The sequence below is a fragment of the Scleropages formosus genome, chromosome 12 (genome assembly GCF_900964775.1).
Source record: "Scleropages formosus chromosome 12, fSclFor1.1, whole genome shotgun sequence".
NCBI lineage: Eukaryota > Metazoa > Chordata > Actinopteri > Osteoglossiformes > Osteoglossidae > Scleropages > Scleropages formosus.
Genome location: NC_041817.1, coordinates 26,529,534 through 26,554,050, shown reverse-complemented (window position 1 = coordinate 26,554,050; position 24,517 = coordinate 26,529,534). Strand labels below are relative to the sequence as shown.

General features: G+C 44.5%; 1 non-coding gene across 1 annotated transcript; it reads right to left on the bottom strand.

Moving 5' to 3' along the window:
* Positions 1–24,006: 24,006 nt before the first annotated feature.
* trnai-uau (transfer RNA isoleucine (anticodon UAU)) lies at positions 24,007–24,100 on the bottom strand. The gene is made up of 2 exons: positions 24,063–24,100; positions 24,007–24,042 (listed from the first exon to the last, which is right to left on the bottom strand). It is a non-coding gene; the product is annotated as a tRNA-Ile (tRNA).
* Between the last annotated feature and the right edge of the window lie 417 nt (positions 24,101–24,517).

The following is a 24,517-nucleotide window of genomic DNA, read 5'->3' as shown; positions in this document are numbered from 1 at the left end:
TGTTTTTAACTTCATATATTAAGGCTCTTCTCACATTCACATCCTGGACTTTGTGTTAATGTGAATAACTAATCGGCCAGTTATTAACCACCAATGTGGAGGAGGTACGTAACGCGGTGAGCCAACTTGGTTTTGAAAATGTTTGAAAATCCCCAGTGGAAATTTTGAAGCTGAGATACAGAAAGGTGTCAAAAATCTCTTCGAAATATAATTTTTTCCACAAAATGATGTGTTAAAATCCGACCAAGTAGGGAGTCCAAACGTCGGGAATGAAAATTTATGTACAACAAAGTGGAAAAAAAAAGCGTCGGCTCTGCTCTGGTACACGACGACAGCTTTGTCTTGACATGGGTACGTGGCTACACGGCTGGTTGCAGACCTACATTAGTGTGGCGTGTGAGTGTGTGCGGTTGGTGTGGGGAGGGAGATGGGGAGGGGGAGGGGGAGTGGGAGGGGGAGCCGAGCCTCTTCGAGCCTTGCTTCCCGCAGTAATACCTGTCGGCTGCTGCCAATCCCCGTTTCCAGGTCATCCCACCATCTGTCCGCATGCTGTTGTCTGTCCCCCTACATCGCCACCTAATCGGAGTTAACAGGCATCATGCGGGGCCTGTGGGCGGAGCCAGCGAGAGGACATCACCTGCCAGCCGCTGATTTAATTAGTGCCCAAACGACCAGGCCTCCAAATTAACTTGGGTGAACTGCTCCCCCTGTGTGATTTATACTTCCCCATTTGCGAAAGGCTCTCCTGGTCCCACCATTTTACTGGCAGGCACACTGGACCTTTTATACCTGTTTATTTATTTATTTACAAGTAGGGCTATAAATAAAGAACAAACAGATATATAAATAAGCAATAGATAGATAGATAGATAGAACCAGTAGTAGTGCAGCAACTCAAGTTCTAAACATCATCCCCATAACATGCTAAAACGTTGATTCGTTCATATTTCTTTCCGTCTAGCTCGAATTTTTTAAATGACATCTTCTCTTTTTTCCAGTTTCAGCCAAAGAGAGAGAGATGGAGAAAAAAAGAAGCATTTATAGTGAGGCCTGTTCTGCTACAAAGCTGCTTAAAGTGGCTTTGGAATTTAATTCATCTCTCTGTATTCACTTCGAGTATATAGTCCATAATAAGTAGGCTGGGGGCAGGATTTAGAGCACGGATGGCAGATTTTCTCGGAGATTACAACTTTTAAAATGAGCATCTTCGGCTAAACCGGGAAGCTTAACCCTGGTGAAATATGTTGCGGACTTTATTACAGTGTATACCTTTCCACTGTGTCAGAGGCACCGCAACTGGAAACAGCATCGCCAGTTCTGGGAAAGCGGGTGGGGGTAGGTGCTTTGCAGGAAATGGAGGCAGGAAGTGGACTGGACACTGAGGTATGGGGTGCAGCAGAGAGCTACGGGCCCAAGAAAGTGAAGCGGAACATCTCCAAGCTGGTGAAACGACGTGGTTTAAGCAGCGCCGTTGCCCTCGCTGCAACTCCTCAGCTTCCGAGCACAACCGGACCAGCAGTCTGTTCGCAAATCGATTTGTGCGTAACTCCAAAGTCACTTGTTCCACGAACACTCGATCAACTCGAGGTTAATGACAGAGATGCCCCTTGGTTTATTTGCGGGTGGGGTTCTGTAAGAATCAGAGCTACAGAGCTACAACAAAGAAAGAAATACTCTGCAAGACTTTTCCTTTAGTTTTATCAATTTTTCGCTGCATTAAAATCAAAAAACTAATTTAAAATGAACGAACGTAAAATAGCTTCCAAAAAGTCCGATTGAATATAAAATGTCGAGTGATGCGTGAAGCTGTAAATACTGTGGAAGTGAGCTGAATTAAGGCGGTCCCACACTGAGTGTTCTCCACTTCCACAATTCGGCCTCAGTGCGCAAACAGACGTCGCGCTCGTTCAGCTACAGACCGACACTACAGGAAATAGTCGTCAAGAAGAGAAAAACTTTTTGGTTGTGCCTTGGAAAATACGTAACTCGAGTTGTTGCAGACGAGGAGCGTAATGAGGAGTGAGGAATACATACAGTTGTACCTTCTAAGGGAACTTAAATAAGTGACACCTTTGCACTCCACACATGACACAAAGAGCCATCGCTGGTGGGAAATTTTCTTTTCTTTTATTTTATTTTATTTGCCTGATTTTTGCACACATTTAATTTCTTTTGATTTTTGCTAGACACGTATAAAGAGAAGGGGAAACTCTCTTCTTCACTCCCATTCCGAGATAATCCAACCATAACGGAGTTTAAACCTTGTGCTGCTGTGAAACGTCGGGTTCCGCTCTTCATTTTAAACACATTAACATTAGTGAACGCAACACCGGGAAAGATATGCTCTGCTATAAATTTATATTTCACACCTGTCGTTGAAACCGCCCATAACCCTTCAGGGTTTTTCCAGCTTATTAAAAAAAGGTCTGTGATATTAAAAGGGCTGATATATCACTGTGAAAATGTTGTAGCTAATTGGAAATAATTAACTTTGCCATCTATAAAGGTTCAAACTTACATTGTTCCCTGCGAATTTGTGTAATTAATGTTTAATTTAACAGTAAAATGCTAATTTTCAGCCACAAATATTATTCATATTTTCACTGCTCAGAGTGCTTAAATATTAATGGGTACATTTGAAATAAGGTCTGGAAGTTTAACGTATTCAATGTGTGTCTCCACTTTTCTTGGGTTTCTTTCGAGTGGCGAAGGATTGTACTCCCTCGTCTCCACCGTATTGACGTTTTGTAACCGTTATTACTGCATACATGTTAATAAACAGCTTTTTCCATTGCATTCTGGGTACAAAAACCTGTACTGGCCACCACTTGAATTTAGTGTGTGTGTGTTTTAAATTTTACTGTCAAGTGGAATTAATTGCTGTGTAATTATGCTTCATATTTTATCTGTCTCTCGAGGTGTCAGATGCATCGCTCCGCTAGGGGCCCAGTTAACTAGTCGCTACACTGGCAGTTATGATTTGTACAACCGTGATATGACGGGGGGGGACAAACGGAATGCATTCACCCTCAGCGGCAGCCATTTGCAAATTTATCCACATGCCACGGTTGCTTCTTTCGGAGGGAAAATAAGGTCATGAGCCTCATTATTTATTAAATTCATATGGCTCTTTGAAAGAAAAAAAAAGTGGCACATCCACACTCGGGGATGGATCGGCCCTTCAGCGTATTTCCCAAAGGGCCCCGTGTCGGCGGCAAACACGGAGCTCCTTCAGACACCTTGGCTTCTCCCATCGCTTTGCAACAATGGCCGCAAAGATGAGCTCTGCCCAACACGTCTTTAAGATGCGAGCGCACAAGGATCCCGTCCCTTATCTTATCCGACGAGCGCAGACTTATCTGACTTAAGGAATTCCGAAAGTGCCGCTCCCCCGTCAAAGGCTCCTATCTGCATGTTTTATTAGTAGCCGTTGCCTTAGCGCTTGGCGCGGAGCAGTCGCCTTGCACTTTTGTGTTTCTAATAATTTTTATTACACTATCTCATCTCTGGACTCGCAGCTTACCACAGAGTCTTAATATATATTTGAGCAGTTTGCTGTCTTTGATCAAACTTCAGAGAAAAAGTTTCCCTTATCTGCAGTGAAACAAATAGATTTTTGTATAAGCCAGACATTGAAATATTAATCTTACATGTAAGATGAGGAGCAGCAGGGGCGTACGTTGAGCGCGTCCCGTACCACATTAAAGCCCGGAGAACTTTGCACATGATTCGGGGAAATTACTGCAAGCGGCCTGTGCTAAATTGCTAAATGAGCTCTGCACGTGGCAGTGGATGCAAGACGTCTATCTATCTATCTATCTATCTATCTATCTATCTATCTATCTATCTATCTATCTATCATGGATTTTTTTGGTTGCAGCAGTTAAACACTGTGGTTAAAATTATGGACACCACTGAGGCGCAAATCCATCTGCAATTTTTCAACATTCACAAGCAGCATCTTCGGAATGACCCAAACACAACTGAATGTTGGAGGGATTCAGTAGCTCTGACGGACACTCTACCGCATTTGAACTGCTTTGGTGTTCTAAGCTTATAGTTCAGGTTTTTGCCATGTTTTGCTTAGTTCTATCAGCTCGATGGTGTTTGTTCCATCCATCCATCCATCCATCAATTTAAATTCAACTTTGACTTTTGCTTTGCTTTCACATGGAATTTCATTATTTCCTTTAGGCATTAAACGTTAGCCTATATCTGAGAAGCGTTTCGTCATTGCTGGTGTTCACATTCTGCCTGATGTCACACCTACACCTATGACATTGTCCCTGGATGACAAAAGCAAGTTTGGGGTCTCAGATTTTTATGATGTTGGCGTCGCTGTTATTGTCATTGTGGCAGTTACAATAACACATTGTCCTCACGGATTTGCTTTTAATGCTGCTGCTATTTGCGTGTCCTGTGTAAACAATATGTATGTAAATGTGTGGTGTGTTCCAGTGCTACAGGATGGGAGAACCGGGCACGACGAGGAGGGTCTCATGGCCTCAGTCCTCCATTCCGTGTGGCCTAATGTGTTGGCGGCTGCACACGAGCAGCACGTCCGCTGGAGCAGAGGCCACAGCTGAACAAGGGCGGACGTGCTTTTGTGATGTCAAGACAGTGTGTGTGTGTGTGTATGTGTGTCTGAGACCTGTCCCTCCCTCTGTTGGCTCTCCTACTTGTCGGGTCCCACTGGCAGGCTGGCATCCCGGGGGGTCATTTGGAATCCCAAACTGGGCTGTAAGCATGACAGGTGTTAGGGTATCATTAAAGACACAGTCTATTCTCACTGTATCTCCCTCTCTCCAGCACACACACTCTCTCACACACACACTCACACTCATACACACACACACACACACACACATTCACACACTCTAGCGGAATCCCCGTCCAAGGTGCCACCTGACACGCTGTGCGCCCAGGTGCACAGCAGATAGAGTTTCAGCGGGTAAAAGGCTCATTCACGGTGTAGGAATGGGAACACCAGCTGCTCGGTATTTTTCAAACACGAAATCATTCTGGACGCCGCGTGTCAACAGAAGGACCCGACATGCAGGACTGAAGCAAACTCATCTCCGCATCGGTTAGACGTGTGGCTCGCTTTCGGGAATATCCACAATACGCTGTGCAACCAGTTTGTCTTTTTTTTTTGTAATTTTTTTAAAAAAATTTCCCAGGAAAATATCGAGTGACGTTGCCCTTGTACGTTAACACTCTTCTTTTAAAGGACTCCTCCTGTATCAGGAACACATGCGACTGGTCAGGATCATGGCAGCAGTAGTTATAGGGAGACTGTTCCGACCTCGGTGCTGTCGGGGTTTTGGAATATTCCGGGCCCCTAAAGGGTCCGAGACTGTGGCAGTCAGTGTCGTAGTGTCATCACTGCTTCCTCGTTTGTCCAGCAGGTGTGGACCTTTGAGCCTTTGCGATTAACGTCCTCGAAACCGGGGGTCCGCGCCCCACCTGTCAGAGATCTCGGCTTCGTTCGTGCCCCCACTCGGAAGTCACGAAATTTTCACCGTGCGGTTCAAGACACCGCATTGAGTCGCACTGTGCATGCACGCATGTGCACTCACACAAACACGCACACGCTTCCATGCAGAATTTTTCAAAGAAACGCCGCGGTGCCAAAAATCAGCAGCGGACACTGTATCCTCAAAGAGGCTGAGAGGAGCTACTACAGGCATGAAAGGGATGATCGGGCACATCTCAAAGTCCCGGACTGAATGTTATTTATTTGTTTATTTATTTATGTATTTCCATTTCCCCGCTTTTTGAAAACGTCGCCTTTTGGACAGCCATTAATGGGGACGAAGCCGTTTGCAGCCCGTGCGAAACGTTGCTGGCGCCGGGCTGCGTTTCGCGCCCGTTTTTCCTGTGAAGCACTTCCGCCGTGACTCAGACGCGATGGTGTCGGCGAGCGGCGGCCCGAGCACTTGAAAGCGAACGGGGATCCGCAGCACAGATAAGGTGCGCGTCGCTCCGCGTTCGCTCAAAGCCGAGGAGCGATGAAGTGGGCCGCGCGTCCCATCGACGCCTCTTTGTTTCGGTGCCCGCACTTTCATGTGATATAGCCCATCTGATTCCAGTGGCGGGTGGCATGTGTGTGATGCGGGGTGGGGGGTGGGGCTGAGGAGGGGGTTCATTTCTGCTACCCCAAGATAAAAAAGCAACGCGGAACTTTCAACCTCGTGAAATTACGGAGAGAGGCTGAATATATTCGGCCACGTCGGAGAGCAACGGCACACGTCGTGCGCGTGGGTTTATTTCGGTGGCGAAGTACTAAAGATACCCAGAGTAAACCATTTATGGAAATGGACATACTGTAATTATACACAATTACTACACCGGCGTGTATCCGCGACGCGCCGTATCAGTCCTATAATGTAAATCACGAACCTCTTAATTAATGAGCACGTGGAAGTGACACATTGGGTGCTCGAATGGTTTTTCCGCCGTTTTTTTCCGCTTCCATATGCCGCTCAGACAGCACAAAGGCAAGTATGCACAAACATGTCGCAGATTGGGCCACGCCGAGCCAAGAGAGCCGGCTGCCAGCGCGCTCGCAGTACCTCCAGAATCGCTGTCCCCGCTCCAATCTGTGCGGCGCTTGAGTCCGCCGATATTCGCACGGAGCGAGTTTCTCAAATGAAATCCTGCAGATTTTGCACAAGTCTGTTGTGTCCTTAATAATCGTAATTAAATATGAATGTTATACGTACCGGCTGGGGAGACGGCGCCAGAGTTGGGCTACCTACTTTTCTGCTGGTATGCTTGTTGGGTTGGAGGGGATGTGGGCGAGTTTACAAGGCAGGTGGACTGCGTGCATCCATACAGACAGCGTCTTTGTGGGGGGAAACCAGAGCGCCGTCACGGAAAACCTCCCTGAGAGTGACGTTTGATGAAAACCAAACAGCGGGCGACACTCGTTCAGAGTTTTCCAGCTCTGGGGTGACTCACACCGACGCTACGCTGCTCCAGCGGGCCCGCTGTCAGTGCCGTCGAGGCCCGCCCCCAGGAATATTCCAGAACAAACACGTTCGTTTTAAAGTTGGGCAAAGGAAAAAAAAAACCTGGGGCCGGCAAATGCGTTCGGACACGAAAAGCGCCTCCGATGAACGGCCCCTCCCGACAGCGCACGCCATCGAATGAAATTAGCGAGCAGCTAACAGCAGCCAGAGATGAAGCGAGCGGGTGCCGTCAAATGCGAGCCCGATTCCGCGCATCCGTGGCTGCGAGGGAGGAATTAGTTTCGGCTAGAGCTACGAGTCACCCGCGTGTCGAAAATCGTACGTCTGCCTTCGTCGGCAGTAGCGAAGCTGACCCTGCGGAGACGGAGATGGAGATGGAATCTGAAAGGCCCGACTGCCGTTTGGGTGGGAGTCGGTGATAAGCGGCGGAAACAAAGCAGCGAGGATGTTCCCACTATCATAATATTGAGCATCAAACCGTACAGCCGCACATTTTCCAGCCAGATTCCCGATGGAAAAAAAACAAAATTCGGGGTTTCTTTGATTACGTCGTTGAACTTTGTGAACCTTCCCGATTCCAAATGGTAACTTTTAGAGGTTATGACCTTCAGCTGAATTCTTGCCCATCATCAGCCAAAGCTTTTTCCCACCCCAATTATTTGGGGACCTCACTAAAAGGGCACCTTTACATGGGATTTGCAAATAAAGTAACCATATGTCAGGGCTGCCGCGGCTCTGCTAATGTTGCAAAAGGCACTGACAAATGTGCTCTCCGGGGGGCGTCATTCCGCTATCCTTGTCCTGCCCGCCGTTAATGCCGATGGCCCGGCGCTCGCGCCGCAAAGACGCTTCTGAACAGCGGTGCACGGACGTCCGCGCCGCTTGTCTCTGACTCGCAGTCGGACTCAAGGAGAGTTCGTGATGATTTAAAGAGTCCGGCTAGAGCTCGATGTCAACAAAGCTCTCGAGCATTGCGGCGCAAGAGCCGCTGAACGGTGAGGGAGGCCCTGTGCAATGATACCCTTGAAAATAAAGGGCTCTGAGTAAGAAGATTTTTTTTTTTTTTTTTTTTTTTTTTTAACTGACTCACCAGCTGAGCAACAAAGGAGAAATACAGTAGGAAAAAGTATCCTTAGAACAGATAAATTGTTCTGTAAAGATCATTAGCAGCACGGCTACTAAGATTATGATATAAAATGTTCCCCGTTCATTTAGCCACTTGAATTTTGATAATCGATGCCTTTACCCGGTGGTATCTTTGTGTGCTGCTCTGAAGTTCAATTATGCTTTTGAAATCGAGTCCAGCATGTATTTACCAGGCAGGAGGTGTACGAATATTAGGAAATGTGCACTCTTCGAGAGGGAATTGCCAGGCGAAGCAGTGGAAGTATTTGAGCTGCCGGCGACTGCGGAAGAGCGACTAGGGGTTACAGGGGATGAGGGAGATGAAGGAAAGAAAAGAAGGAGAGAGGTGGAAAAGAGAGAGAGAAAATCAGAAAAAGAGGGGGAGAGAGCGGTTGGACACACAGGCTAGAGCAAATGTGTGTGAAAGAAAGACGTGTCCAAACTGTAGGGAGCAGCAGCCGCCTTCCGAACACAGAAACGCAGCATCTCGTTTCACGGCGCCGTGCTGCGAGTGGGAGCAGAGCATCCAGGAGGAGTTGTAACACATACGACACATTTTTATCATTCATATTTACAGCATTTCCATTTTCACACCTTCTCATTCCCCAGGCACTGCACATACAGGAATTACTTTTATGAATGATTTAAGGTTTAAATTAATTATAAGAAATTATTCCTGTCTGTGGTATATGGCACCCAGTTTTACCCATTTATATGCTTCTTCTTATTACTATTATGATTTTAATTATCATTACTTTTATTGTATCTTGCTGTTGTTTACTCTGAATTGTAAATTTTTTGGTAAGAAGCATCTGCCAAATGAATAAATAGAAATGAATAATAATAATAATAATAATAATAATAATAATAATAATAATAATGTTTCAACTGAATTGATGACTCTAAATTGTCTATAGTGTGTGCAGGTGTGACAGAATGAGTGTGTGTGACTATCCTGTGATGACCTGGCATTTTGTCTAGTGTGGACCCCATGTCACACCGTGTGCTTCCAGGATAGACTCTGAACCACTATGACCCTGCATCGGCTGTCGATCATTCTTGGATGGATGGATGGATGGATGGATGGATGGATGGCTTGAAGACAGTGCTTTGGCCAGGAAGTGTTACCGCTGCTCTACCACGGAGTCCAAGTACAGCCAGAAGGTTCCGTGTCATTCTCTCACCAGGAATCCATCTCATCTCCATTTTCTCTCTTATGTAACACCGAGGCTCTGATGCAGCAGGTCTGTCTAGACATTTGTCCTCTCAGTAATAAATACGGCAAATGCTTTCTTGTCAGTTTTCTACCATATTTTCTTTTGCCAATTGCTAGTTACAGTAACCAAGTGCAGGGGTTGTTGGATTTTAGACACGTTGCGACATACCTTGAACAGCTCACTTACATACCGTATGACTATATGGCACGTGTGATGGGTAATGAGTGAGTCACAGCAGCGAGTGCAATGTGTTTACACTTCAGCAAGTTGGATTACGGCTATCCAGTTTGGGTCCTGGCTTATTTTTTCCATTTCTTTATTTATTTATTTATTTGATAGATTTTTCCACACCAACTCCACACAAATAGTACAGATTAGAGCCTCACTTTCTCTATCTGTGTTGCTATTTTCCTGCTTTTCATACATCAAAACTCAGTGAAATGAGATTTCTTCATTTCAGACACATGGCAAAATATAGCATATCATTCAGTATGACCCACAAGGAATGTGACAAAAAAAAAGCGTGAACCCACAGGGACGTCGGTTACAAGAATAAACGTAACCTTTTTTTTTTTTCTTCTTTTTTTTTTAATGATGATGACTTTCCGTGACAAATGGCAGCGATGCCATAAGAACACGTTTTTTCCCTCTGTCTCCTCAAACTGTACGATCTCCTGGGGCCCAGTGTGGCCTACTCTCTCTCAAAGTTTTGAAATTATTGTCATTTATGTATTTTTTTATTTATTTCCCCTCCAGATGAACATGTTCCCTAATGGGCCAAATACATCAGTGCTCAATCCTGTGGGGAAAACAGGGAATCTAATGGGGGGAAGAGGCGCATGGAATGGAGGAGTGTGTAAGACGGAATAATGCAATAGAACGTCCACTAAGAGATTCCTACATCGCTCATTCCCCTTATTTAATGTCACACTGACACTTGGAATTGAGCTCTAATAGTTCTCATCTTCCTGCGCGACAAAACGTGGACTTTTTCCACTTTACACTCAACTTCCATTGACAACGGTGACCTTAATATTGCTGTTTGCCGAAGAGTTTTATGAATGCTGCGGTTATTCCGAGTGACGCTGCCAAATGCGATTATTGCTTTGTGGAAAAGACGCAAAACGGGGCCCAATATTTAGATGGCAAATATCATACTAATTGTGCTCTGTCTTTTTGGAGTTTCGACAGCGGGCGGATTGTGTCGTTCCGCGGGAACGTGAGGAGAGAACCTATGCCTGGGAGCTGGGAACAGCAGCACACGACAGGCTTCGTATTCCAGAACGCAGCTTTGTGTGCATTTGTAGAACACGGCAGAGCTGGTTGCGCGGCGGTTAGAGCTGTGTTACATTTATTCATTACACTTTTTCATATCGCTGCTTTCATATCGATGCTTTCCTACAAAGTGACTTACAATGTTAATCTTAACCTAAAGCTATTCAAGTTCAAGTTGTCTTTATTGTCATTCCTCCATATAGCTTGTACACAGTAGAACAAAATGTTGTTTCTCCGGAGACCATGGTGCGACACAGAACAAGAATACGTATGCGCACGCGCACGCACACACACACACACACACACACACACACACACACACACACAGTGGCTGAAACCGCTTGTCCCGAATCAGAGCCTAACCCAACAACACAGGGCGTAAGGCTGGAGGGGGGAGGGGACGCACCCAGGACGGGACGCCAGTCCATCACAAGGCACCCCAACGAGGACTTGAACCCCAGACCCACCAGAGAGCAGGTACAGGTCAAACCCCCTGTGCCACTCAACCCCCCAGGACAGTAAATACACAGGACAAAACAAAAAAAAAGGTTGTACTGAAGGAGGTTTGTAGTGTACAGAGTCCTGCTGGGTTAGCTGTTTGACTGTGCCAGGTGAGCGTTGGGAGGCAGCAGGGTTTTGAGTCATTTGACTGCCTCAGGGAAGAACTGTTGCGGAGACTGATGGTGGCACCATGGATGCTCCTGTACCTTCTGCCAGATGGCAAAAGGGCGAAAAGTCCATGAGAGGGATGAGAGGGGTCGTCCGCAATGCCGGTGGCTTTGCGGATGCAGCGGTTTTTGTATGAGGTGTTGATGGAAGGTAAAGAGACGCTGATGATCTTTTTAGCTGTTCTCACAACTCGCTGTAGGGTCTTGCGAATTAGCAGCTTTGATCGCTATGCTACCAGCTGTAATCATAGCAGACTTTACATTTATCTGACACTTTTCTCCAAAAAAATCTTTGAGAAGGTATTTACATTTATACAGCTGGGTAACTTTACTGGAGCAATTTAGGGTAAGAACCTCCCTCAAGGGTACTACAGCCACCTGCGAGATTCAAACCTGCAACCTTTGGGTCCAAAGGCAGTAGTAACCAGGATGATACCAGCTGTCCCAATAACACAGCTGCTGCTTTTGAACCAAAAAGACACTGGTTTGATTCCCACCTCCTGTTGTAGTACCCTCGAGCAAGGTACTTACCCTAAATTGCTCCAGTAAAATGACACTGCGGTATAAATGGGTAAAAATCTGTAAGTCGCTTTGGAGAAAAACTTGAGATAAATGTGAATGATTAGCTTCATTGGGGACATCTGAGTTATGTCAGCACATGAAGCACAAGGCCAGTCCTCATACCTTTATACTGTGTATGTATTCTGGTGAAGTTCATTGGAACACCTTCATTGAGCTCTTGAAAAAGATTGTTAACGCAGAAAAAGGGCTTTTTTTTTTCCTCCCTTCAATATACCTTATATTACTGTAAATCATAATCCAAACTCAGTTTTCGGCAAGAACGTGGAAAGTATTCTTCCATCCTTGGCAATGAAGTGAATTTTATCGCTGTGGTCCACATCACAAGGTCCATCCACAAATATGTGGCGTCTGTTTTACTTCCACAAGAAGTGTAAGAATTCATCCACCCACTTTACTATTCCAGTAGTTCTGTGGGATTTTAGCACTGAAATTTGGTGACATTTTTGGGGATTCTTATTCTGTATTTTCATAACCACTTAAAGTTAATACTAAATTTTGTAACCTTTTGCCCCAGTGATTTATTCATCTCTATCTGTATATTTAGATATTTTCCTGGCGCACTGATTCTGTATGATGTTGTAGTGACTCAGCTGATGCTTTTTCTATGAAATTACTTAAGTTTTAAACTATGTACAATTATTTACTCATCTATACAGCAGGAAATAGTTTCAGGTGGGATTCGAACCTGTGACTGTTGAGGCCCAAGGCAACAGCTCTAACTATTGCACTGTAATATATATAAAGAATATTAATAAAAAAAAAAGATTCTAATAAAGAACTACGTAGATCAATTTCTTATTATTTGGTTTTATTTTAGTTAGAAAAATTTTATTTATTTAATTATGCCGTCCCTGAAGTACTGCGGTACTGATACCACCCTTGTACTGTGGTTTTACAGCACGGGGAACAAACATATTTCTCATTAGCAAAGCAAACTGCCGTTGCGCTTATCGGACAGAGAAGAGGCCTCAGTGTTGACCTCGCGTTAAACACATCATTTCCGATGCTTGCAGATAACGGGCGGCTTTGGCAAAGTACCACCCGGTATGTCAACGGCACAATGCGATTAAAAGCGCAGTCAACGCTCTGCTAGCTGGCCCGGCGGTCAGTCCGGTTCTGCTCGTCGTGTTCAAATCATAGGCCGGTTTCGTAATCTCTTTGTCAACTTGTCATCTTACAACGACAAGGGTTTTTGTCCACAGACACACGCACACACGCACACGTGGACACGCACAGCACACTTGTTTTTGGGAGGGGGTGTAATAAACGTGTGTGCGAATGTTTTATTCTTGCAAAGTGACACACTGTTTAACCCTGAAAATGTTTGCCCTCTTTGTATATTTTGAAGTTAAAGGGGCAGAGGGTTCCAGGAAAATCCACTCTCCCAAAAATCAAACAGTACATAGTTTTTTTTTTTTTTTTACCCTCCAGATGTGGCCCTAATTCAGCCGGAACCAAAGAGTCCAAACAAGAGCCAAACAATCACTTAGGAAGTCGATGCAGACTTTGCGTTCACATTACAGTAGCCTCTTAACACATTAAAACCTGCAGTTACAAAGTCTAGTGGGTTATTATATTATTGCGTATGAAAAGCAGCTGTTTATTTTTAGAATCAATTTAAAATTTGCCCTTTTTTTCTCGTTATGCACTGTCCTGTTGGTAGAAAACCCTACACTTCTGTATTTATGAATGATCATAAAAAAAAATGCAATTGCCAGACCAAGCACTGAAAAACATGTATATAAACAGATATTTACATTCAACCTGCCCCTTTCTCCAAAATAACTTACAATGAGAGGTTTGCACACTAAGCTACTTACACGGATTTACCCGTTTATGCAACAGGGTAAATTTTACCATATTCGGTCATGGCAAGTACCATGATCAAGGGTAGGATTTGAACCACTGACCCCCAGCTGGAAGGCATTCCCTATATACATTATGGGGATAGAAGCAAGGAGAAGTGACAACTTTTTTCAATATTAATGCATGATGGTGCAAATATCCTGTTCAAGGGTACTATAGCAGGGATTCAAACCCAGGACTTTTGAGTCCAAGGCAACAGCTCTAATCACTACGCCACCTGCTGCCCCTGTAAGTGCAGCACTTTCACCAAACCCAAAGCACACGAATCAATAGCTGCTCCAAGCTGTGAAATTTACTATGAACTGTATTTGTAAGAAAAAAAAAAGAAAACAATAGCTTGCATGGTTCAGATGTAGAACCCTCTTTACCTCACAGCAACAAAACGATAAAGAGATAAAATTCTACCTGTAACTGATGTGTAAATGTGCTGGAAATGACACTGCGATCGTCTCCTCAACAAGACGTGACAGAGAAACATGGTAATGAGCGCCACTCTATGTCAGCATACGTCAGGCAACTATTTATCATGCACATCTGTGACTCTTATGTAAATCCATATAAAAATGTGAAAATAACTGATCTAGTAATATGTTCAAACATTTTTTTTTATAGCTGTGTCAATTTCACCTTATCTGAGATCGTAAACAGACCCAGTTAAAAATTTATGACTGACTACGGTGAACTACAGTCTCTTTCCGACGGGCCAGAGACGGGATGAAGAAAATCCTGCTCTTCGTACACAATGTGACTGTATTTCTCTACTTTTTCAATTTCTTTTCCACACTGTCATTCATAAATAACTCAGTATATTGTGCAACATTTATGGACACAAGTGACACAGTGAGTAGTGTTACTGTCCAGGAGTATCTGGATGGTGTGAAAGGACATGGGTTCAAACCCCCCTCAGTCTTTGTGGAGTTTGCATGTTCTCCCTGTGTCTGTGTGGATTTCCTCCAAGTGCTCTGGTTTCCTCCCACACTCCAAAGACATACTGTTCAGGCTCCCCCATAGTGTGTGAGTGACAGAGAGAGAGTGTGTGTGTTCCACACACTATGTAAGTGTAAGTAGTGTATCTAGCAGTGTAAGTTACCATGGTGAATAAGGTGTGTGGGCTCATAACACTACAGAGAGTTCATTGAAGTCACTTTAGAGAAAAGCATCTGATAAATAAATATAAATAAGCAGAGAATTTTCAGAGCCTGCAGGACTGTTCTCACTGTATCTGAGCTGTCCAGGGGACCTAAAGCAGTGAGACAAGTGTCTGTTAAATAAATGCATCACACCTTTGGTTTCCTCTAAAGCAAAAGAGACCAAAAAAGATATGATCCTCTAAAGTGATTTTTGTCCATTTGTACTTTTCATTCTCTGACTGAACAGCTGGGACACACTGAGTGTAATTCCTCAGAAGATGATGATAATAACTGTGTCACTTTCCCAGGTGAGAAAACACACACACACATACACACACACAGAGCTTGTCCCAAGCAGCATCATGTGAGCCAGAGCCTAACTCAGCAATGCAGGGCACAAGGCTGGAGGGGGAGGGGACACAACCAGGACAGGACACCAGTCCATCACAAGGGACCCCAAGCTGAACTCAAATCCCAGGCCCACCAGTGAGCAGACCCCAGCCAAACCCACTGCACCACCACACCTCCCTTAGATGAAGAAACACACTTGTGAAATCAAGACAAAGATGAGGAAGCTGCAACCGTAGCTCAGTCTCAACTTTACAGCAAAATTTAAAAAACAGAACATACTACCTCCAGTAGGGTGAAAACTCGGGATTTTACCATACCAGTGTCTTCAAGTTAAAGTATCAGGGAGTCTTTTCTCAAAGGGGATTTATTCTCTTTGGTTGGTTTGAATAGAGTAGGGTAACAGCAGGGTAACGTTTGCTGCGTCCGTTAAGGGTAAGTAACTCGGTTAAGGGTACTATAGCAGGAGATGGGATTCAAAGTTACTTCATGCTGCGAGGTGGCACTTGGAATGACTATACTATATTATAACTTGTAAAACTGTAGTAATAATAATAATAATAATAATAATAATAATTAGAAAGTTGAACAAACAGGGGACAGCTGGTAGCGTAGTGGTTAGAGTTACTGCCAGTGTAGTACACTTGAGTCAGGTACTAACACTGAAGTTGCTCCATTAATATTACCCAGCTGTAAAAATGCATAAATAATTAACAGCTGCTTTGGAGAAAGCGTCAAACAAATGTTAAAAATATTATTATTATTATAGCTCGATGTCTAGTTCTTCAAGAATAAAAAAAAAAGTTTAAAGTAAATATGTACATTGTTTCTATGAGATGTATGTCAGTGTCTGCTAAATTAATGTAAATATATATGCTGGGCACTGAAATATGAGCTGAAATATTAGCATATTAAACAAGCAATAAAGGTACAACTGAACAAAGTAACGAAATAAAAAGAAAGTGCGTGTCCATTCATAACTGCTTGTCCAACGCAGGGTCACGGTGATTCAGAGTCTATCCCAGTAACACAGGGTGTGAGGCATGGTTTACACTGGAGAAAATGCCAGTCCATCATAGGGCAAACACATATTCGTTCACTCTCACACACACACACACACACACACACACTATATGGTAAGAAAAAAGTTAAGTGGGAGAAGGGTTAGAAAAAACAGAACGCACAAAAGTGTGTTAGAGACGTAAATAACATTTAGAACAAGAATGTGACTCAGCTGTTTGTTTCCAAACTGGTGTGTGTCATGGACCACTGGGTGGTTTCAGGACAGTGTTTTTCCACTGTTTTTACACCAGTAGATCTCAGCGCATTAAAGAATCACTTGTAGGCCCAACTCGCCAGCGAAGATGGACATAATTGCTGATATGAGTTCCGGAACTTGCGGACACCAAACAGGAGGTATCCCTCTCATGGCTCATCCGAAAACAAAACAAAAGAAAAGAAGAAACTAACAGCGTGCGGTGTGTTTCTTTTCAGCTCACCGCAGCGTCTTCAGCTTGTGCAACCGAGGCTGAAATGTTCGGACTGTAAACGAGAAGCTGAGAGCTCCGTGTTTATATTCCTTCCAAACACTGAGGAGTCCAGGCAGGATGACGCAAAGCTCCTCTAAACAGGTCGCCCCGTAGGTGATGTGAGCGCCGACACGCCAGGTTCACAGACAAAATAGACAAAACTATAAACTACTTTAAAAACAAAAAAACGACAAGCTTTTTAATGTGTTGTAACACTAATAAGAAAATTCCATTTCAACGAGGTCTATAGATATGTACTTGCCTTACCCTAGTATATAGATTACATCTCCATCCGATAGATAGATAGATAGATAGATAGATAGATAGATAGATAGACATCTCATATCCATTATATATATATGGATGAGAAAAAGCAAGCATAACATGATCTCACACTTCCGTTCTGAAATCTGTTACCCCTTGTGATGACCGATATCTTTTTAATTTTTTTTTTTCTTTCATTTTTTCACATTTCACATTTTTTCATGGGACCTTCATGGTTTTAACAACTCTGTGGCTTCAGCCCGGTTGCCTAGCAACCACTTTGCGGATGTGCAATGCATCTAAATTTGGTCCAACATATTAAAACTGTTTGCAGCCTGAACATGAAATGTAAATCAGTGAGTACTCTTGCCTACATCATGCTGCTTTTTTTTTTTCACTTTAGTGATAAAAACACAAGAAAGTACCTTCAGCTCTGATCGAAATACTCCTACAAGTTCACCCTTTCAATCATTTCAAACGAATGTTTCACTGAAGCTCTTTGAACAATTTTCTCCAAGGTACGACAGCAGGGCCTCTGCTGGGACTTCCGGGCCACGATTCCATGTCCTTAACCACTCATTTTCTAGTTTTTTTCCAGTTTTACCACGTTTCAGTTCCCTTTAGAGGACTATGATACCAAACAATTAATATTTTGCAAATTTCAGGATATTTACTTACATGAATTATTAACGTTACACTGAAAACAAAGCCTCACAAACCCCTGAAAAAAAGACAGGAGTGATAATCTTACATCTATCTGACACTTGTTCCCAAAGCAACTTAGAACATTGAGCTATTTTACAGTTATTTACCCATCTGTAGAGCAGGGTACTTTTACTGGAGCAATTTCAGAGCGAGTACCTTGCTCAGTGGTACAACAACCACAGGTGACATTCAAACCCTCAGTCTCCGAGTCCAAAGGGAGCAGCTCCGACCTCTACGCTGTCGGCTGTAACTCGGACAGGCGTTACACATACAGCCTAAAAGAGAGTTAAAAACAGTGTAAATTTTCATCGGCTCACTTGTAAGCACTGTCGTTTTTGTCAGACTGAACCGTTTCGAAAATCATGCGCTGTCTTGACAACAACCTTTGTAATTTGCTCTCGGCACATATCCTCCGGGGTACTGCAGGGTCTTTCTGGCACTTTCCGCCCCTCCAGTTTGGGGAGACTCTGGGAAATTCAGCAGCTGCTTCCACACATGAGGAATGTTGCCTCATGAGCTCAGTTCATGACCCGGCTGATGTGCAACTCACAATTAGTGTTTAGACAACGGAAAAGATATTTTTGCCCCAGAGTACAATAGATTTATGAATAACTGTCTCCAGAACCATGCAATAGATATAATAATAACACGGTGCTTTATTGCTGTATACAGTCGTAATACCTTCTGCGCATGTTGAAACGTTTCGGAATAAACATCGAGTCGTGGCGCTGAAGGCCGAAGCAGCAGCACGGGAAGGTCTTGTTACTCAAAGGTACAATTTGGAGAGATTTATTTCCCATGTGTGTCTGAGGAATTTGCATTCAGGGAGTGGGGGTGGGGGGAGGGGGGGTGCACTCAGCGCACAATGCAAGTGGTCTGTGGTTCACAAACCCTGTTTATATTAACATAAACTAACTAATTGCTTTACTGGAGCTGTTGTTGTTGCTGCCCGGGAAACCGGCGGAAGATGATATTTTATTCTATCTTCTGAAACGTCCTGTTTTTCACTGTTACGCAACCATGTGAGCCGGGACACCGCGGTGCCTTCTGTGTGTTTATCGCGCTCGGCGGATTGTTGACTCCCCTGCACACGTTACGGTTCCCATTCAGAGAATCGCAGAGCGCCGAAGAGCGGAAAACCGTTTTTATCGTCGGCATTTCGAGAACTCAGAGACTGTGGCGTAGTGGCAGAGCGAGTAGCACTGCTGTTGCAGCACCTGGGTGATGTGAAAGGACATGGGTTCGTTCCCCCCACAGTCTGTGTGGAGTTTATTTGTTTTCCCCGTACCTGTGTGGGTTTCCTCCAAGTGCTCTGGTTTCCTCCCACAGTCCAAAGACATGCTGTTCAGGTTCACCCACGTATGGATGAGTGACCCATTGTAAGTAGTGTATCTAGCAGTGTAAGTCACTATGGTGAATAAGGTGTGTGGGCTGATAGTAACACTACATAGAGATCATTGGAAGTCACTTTGCAGAAAAACATCTGCTAAACAAATAAATGAAGATGTATTGTGAGGGATAGGTGCAGGAAGGGCTCTGATGTGTTTCTGCAGTATCGGGATTGTGCTCTGGCTTCCGTGAGGGTCATGTGACCAGTAGCTTGGCAGAGCCAGTACCGTGAAGAGATGTGCTGATGTAAAATCTGAAATACTCCAGTGGGGAAAAATACGGTCACATTCATTAAGTTAATACCTGTCCACAAGTTAACTTGAAATGCTAACCTACAGTATCAGTTCAGGGTAAGTAACTCGGTCAAGGGTATTACAGCTGGAAGAGGGATCTAAACCCATGACCCTTTGCAGCTCTTACCACCATGCCACCCATATAACATTTTGGGTTGTTCTCTCTGAGACGTCTAAATACTGTATGGCCCTCAGAATTGCAACCCTTTACCGAGAGAAAAATTAAATAAAGATGGGTGATGTGTAAACGTTTAATGTGCAGTGACTCACAATGAAAATGAATGAATGAATGAAGCCCATGGTCCAGCAGTGGCACAGTCACTGCCAACTGAGCTTCAATTAACGACCTGAAAAATCACACATCTTTTATTATCTTGCTAATTTTTATAGCTCTCAGTCTCTTTAACATTTAAAGAGTGCCTTGAATTCTCATGCCTTCAAAAGCCGTGTTAGAAAAAAATGCGATATAATGAGGAGACTGTATTTTCAAAAAATTAGAAAATAAAATAAAATAAAAATTCATACACTTATTTTTATTTATTTCATTTTTCCTTCCCAGTATAGCAAACCAGAGCGTAGCTCTGCAGAACCCTAAGCGGGGCTAAACCTCGGAGGTGAAGGAACCTTTCAGAGACGGGACTCCATTCATTAAAGCTCTGTTTGTATAAAAATGTAGAACATCCTGCAACAGAGGAGGCCGCAGTGTAAACACGTGTAAACACGGGACGAGACGCCGGTGAAGTGCATCTCCAGCGGGCGCGGGCCACTCCGCACAAGCAAAATGAATCGGTTTGGCGATACGCACGATGCGAAACAATCGATGGCGCTTGAGCCCGACGCGCTGTCAATACACACGTGTCTCGTGGAAAAACTCTTTAATTGACGGATGGGGGGAAAGGCTCACGTTAAAAAGCACTCCAGCGTACGCTGATGGTAATTAATTATTGCTTAACTCCAGGCGTCTCGGGTTCTAAATTAAAGGTGGTCGGGGGAGTGGGGGCTGGGGGGCGGGGGGGCTATTGTAAGACACTGTGAGCTGCACTTTAGAGTCTGTGCTCTCCAGCGGAAATATGATATTTAAGACAATATGAGTGTCGAGGCCTGTAAAGCGCACTGTCATAAGAAGCGTGGGCTGCGCTGGAGTCCTTGCACAGCATCGCTTATTAATTATGTATTCAGCTAGAGGGCATATTGTCCAAGCGGTCTTATATTCACACAGCTGGGTCGTTTTTACTGTATCACTTAAGGTGAAATACCTTGACCAAGGGTATGACGGGGGAGCGGGTTTCGAACCCTGGGCCTTCATGCGCAAAGCAGCAGAATGACGGAATTTGCGTAAAACATAAGCATCGGGATGCACGAATCAGATCGTTGACTAAGTTAACGTTTTCTAATTTTTGTGCGAAAAAATTCAACATTCAGTAAAATTTGGTAGAGTTTCCTTTCAACTCGTATCCATCCCTCTTTTTTTTTCCTCTGTTTTATATTTACGTAACTGTTGCAATACATATTTAGTTGTTAGATTGTGAGCTGCGTCTTTGAAGCAGACCGAGCCCTATTAAGCTCTTTACTCGTGTAATCATTTCTTTAAACTGACTGAAATATGAGGTGATGTTGATAAGCTGTATTACACAGATATGTAACAGGCTCTATAAAGACCTGAACAAATACTTGGAAGCCTGAGTAAATACGACTCGTGATATCTGGAGCTTTACATGTGAGAAGCCGAAGGAAACCGCTGAACAAATGTGGCGAAACGCGCAGTCGAAAAATTCACTTATTTACCTAACGAACACATTCTGTGTTTTTATGTTATTAGTTCAAAGTTAGCTTTTTGCAAGATGTTGATTTTTGAACATTTCGCAAGCATTTTTTTTCTTTAATGAGCTTGTAAAAGGTATCCGAAGGCATGCAGGACTTACTGACATAACTCATTATTTTCAGTGAAACTGTTTTTCAGGGAAAAGAAGTTGGGTTTAAAAAGTGTCAACTTTTCTAATAAACTTAACATCCAGTTTAATGATATGACTGGAGATCATAACTGACATACATGGTGAGGCCACAGTACCGACGATTTGTGAAATAATACTGAGAAAATACAATTACGGTATAAATAATCGTATTACGGCATTTTTTTTCGGAAGAGACGAGAACGATGGCCGTGATTATCACGATGGTGACGACAACAACAGCAAGTCTTTTCAGTTTTGCAATTTTATTATGTTTTGCCATTAACAAAAAAATCTGAATTATGATGTGATCCACCGGACTGTGCTGTGAAACAGCAACAACAACAACAATAATAATAATAATAATAATAATAATAATAATCATACATCTATCCTGTGCTAAATAACAAATGCATGATTTGGCTGGAGATAAAATAATTCAGATCCGTTTCCCAAAATGATGTCTTTGTTTTTCCTTTCCCTCCGCTCCGACATCTGTCTCGATGCCTTATCTGCGAGCTCTTGATGCTGAAGCACAGAGCCCCGGTGAGGCGCGGCAGGAAGAGCGGGACCGGCCGGAGGACCTTCTCGAGGAGATGATGTCGGGAGAGCTTCGGCAAAGTCCCTGCAAAAGAAGGACCCGGTGAAGAGCGACGAGGTTCCTTTATCCGGAGGCTCCTCTCGCCCCTGTTGAAAACGGCCCGTCGTCCATCTGCGCGCCGCCCTCTGCCCGGAACGGCCTCTCCCGCCGGATCCTTTCGCATGCCGCTGCTCCCTGACAGACAGCGCCCCCGTACCTTGACTAATAAATGGCCGACATTAAACCCGGCGCAGCCATTAGCCGCCCGCGCTCTTTACCGCTCTTCCACGCCGCTCCCGGTGAATCGCACTTGTTCGCGGGTTAAAGCGTGACCGCCCGGCCTGCAGCCGTCCTTATCGGCCTCATTATTATTGCACTCGGTACCTGCGAGGGGATCGGTCAGCCGGGATTGGTAATTGTGCCTTTAATCTACATGGCTTTAAGGTCTGCACGACCCCCAGCTGCTGCAGACATGCCCCCGGGGGGGAAGCTCCCATTATTATTTCACTCCGCCAAGGTGAGTTCATTCCACCTCATATTTACACAGCAATTTGTCTAAGTTAAGCGCTCCCCCGACTCCTCCGCTACAACCCCCCTCCGCCACCTACTGCGCCCCGCAGCCTTGACGGCGTTCGCCGTACGTTTCATTCGTGTGCCGGCATCTCCTCCTGTCTAATTCATCAAGACGACACGGCGCTGTTCTGATGGCAGGTGACGCCGTCCCTCATACAACATAAGGGGGGGGGGGGGGGGGGGGGATTTTGGCAGCCCTTTCACATCCACATCCGAATGCAAAGGTGGCAGCCCGGCACGCGCTCATAACATAAAGATACATTCATAAATAATTGCAAACTAGATAACAGTGATCTACTATCAAATCTGCTTCATAATGCTTTATGGGGGCCATCAAATGGCATTTATATAAGGCAGCCGGTGACACGCCAATGAAAATCCGGCTTTAAAATAAAGTCTGCTGTGATTCATGTCGTCTATCTGTCAGTCTTACATTAATATTATGACCATATCCATCATGTGGCCCATCCATAATGGATACCAGCTGTAAAATACAATTTGGCATGACATCACAGAGGTTATTGCCTTAATAGCAGTCTGTTGCCCGCAATGACAGGCCTGTCAGGTGAAGCAGAATGTGGACGAGCCACTAAGCAGACAATGGCAGGGGGCCGGAGCACTGTAACGCACACTTTGCGGGCCACGTATACAGGAATGCTCTTTATAAGGTGTCTATTTTAACATTCGTCATATGTCATGTACACTGTGTGGTCGATGGCACCGAGGCATTTCCATGCGTTAAAAATGCATTTCGTCAGTAAAATGCAGATGTCATAAACTGAAGCTGACAATGGTGTGCAATTTGTTTGGTTCGAGGCACAAAGAATGGGCTGTTAAAGTCATATTTGATCACATTCAGATGCTTGTGTCGCACTGTCTGAGATCCCCCGCTATCCGTGTGTGAAGGAAAATCTTTACGAGTGCGCTTTTAAATCGTGTCAATGTCTCATAGTGGCTGAGCCGGAGAATTCCCTGCCTTTTTAGGACATCGGTTGGGAGATAAAATTTACAGTATCTGCACTGGTCCCAGTGAAGTGGAATGAGCTCCCTTTGCCCCTCAGAGCTGCTGAATCCCTCCCAGAATTCAAGAAAGGCCTCAAACCCATCTCATCCAGAGCCACTTTTCTCCTGATCTCCAGACAGCTCCATATATGAGTTATCCATATATAACACCATCTGCTGTGATTATCTACGTATTTGCTATTTGACTGTCACTCCTGTGGGAGCTACCGGAGGAACATGAACCAGCAACATGGTGGTGTCAGAAACACAGGCTGTGTCCATAATCATATGTCTGTGTCTCAAGCTCTTCCTCTGCTGCTGATGCATTTTTGTTCACCTGGGGCTCCTTTGGAGAAAGGTGTCTGCTAACAACGGACGGATGGATAGATTTGAATATATAACTGTAATGACAATCATTCTAGAGTCCGGCACATTATCTTTAAATTTACAGCCACTCAACCCGCGAGCAATAGCTCCAACGAGGCTGTGGGAGACGCCAGCGAAATCTGGAGTGCTGCTCACAAGAAAGAAAGACACTGCTCCAGGTGAGGTTCGAACTCACAACCTCGGCATCACTTCGCTGGGCACTGCTGTATAAGTACCACGCGCTAACCGATTGCGCCACTGGAGCCTGGAGCATCCTTATGCTCTTACAGCTAATGTGGGTGGTGTTTGTTACAGAAATATCAAAGTAACAATAAGAAGGTAAACAGGAAGGACAAAATCGCTGTGGAAATCACACCGGAGCTGCTTCATTAATCCAGCAACAAGCTCCTCAGTGGCCTCCGGGAAGTGTCTTTCGTCGTCTGGGACGTCCCGCCTCTCCGGTCCAGCGAATCCCTTCCCTCACTCCTTGATTGACATTGACGGACAGGTGTGACTCCAAATCCAAGTCAAGGGGAGGGAAAGCAAAAAGGAAACAAAACGGACAAACTGCCAACGCACCTTTTCTATCGCTGTTGTCTGCAAGATGGCAAGAAGGTTTTCTACTGCAGATGCTGCAAAACTCACTACAGACTGGAAGCAAATAGGATTTTTGATCTGTTCC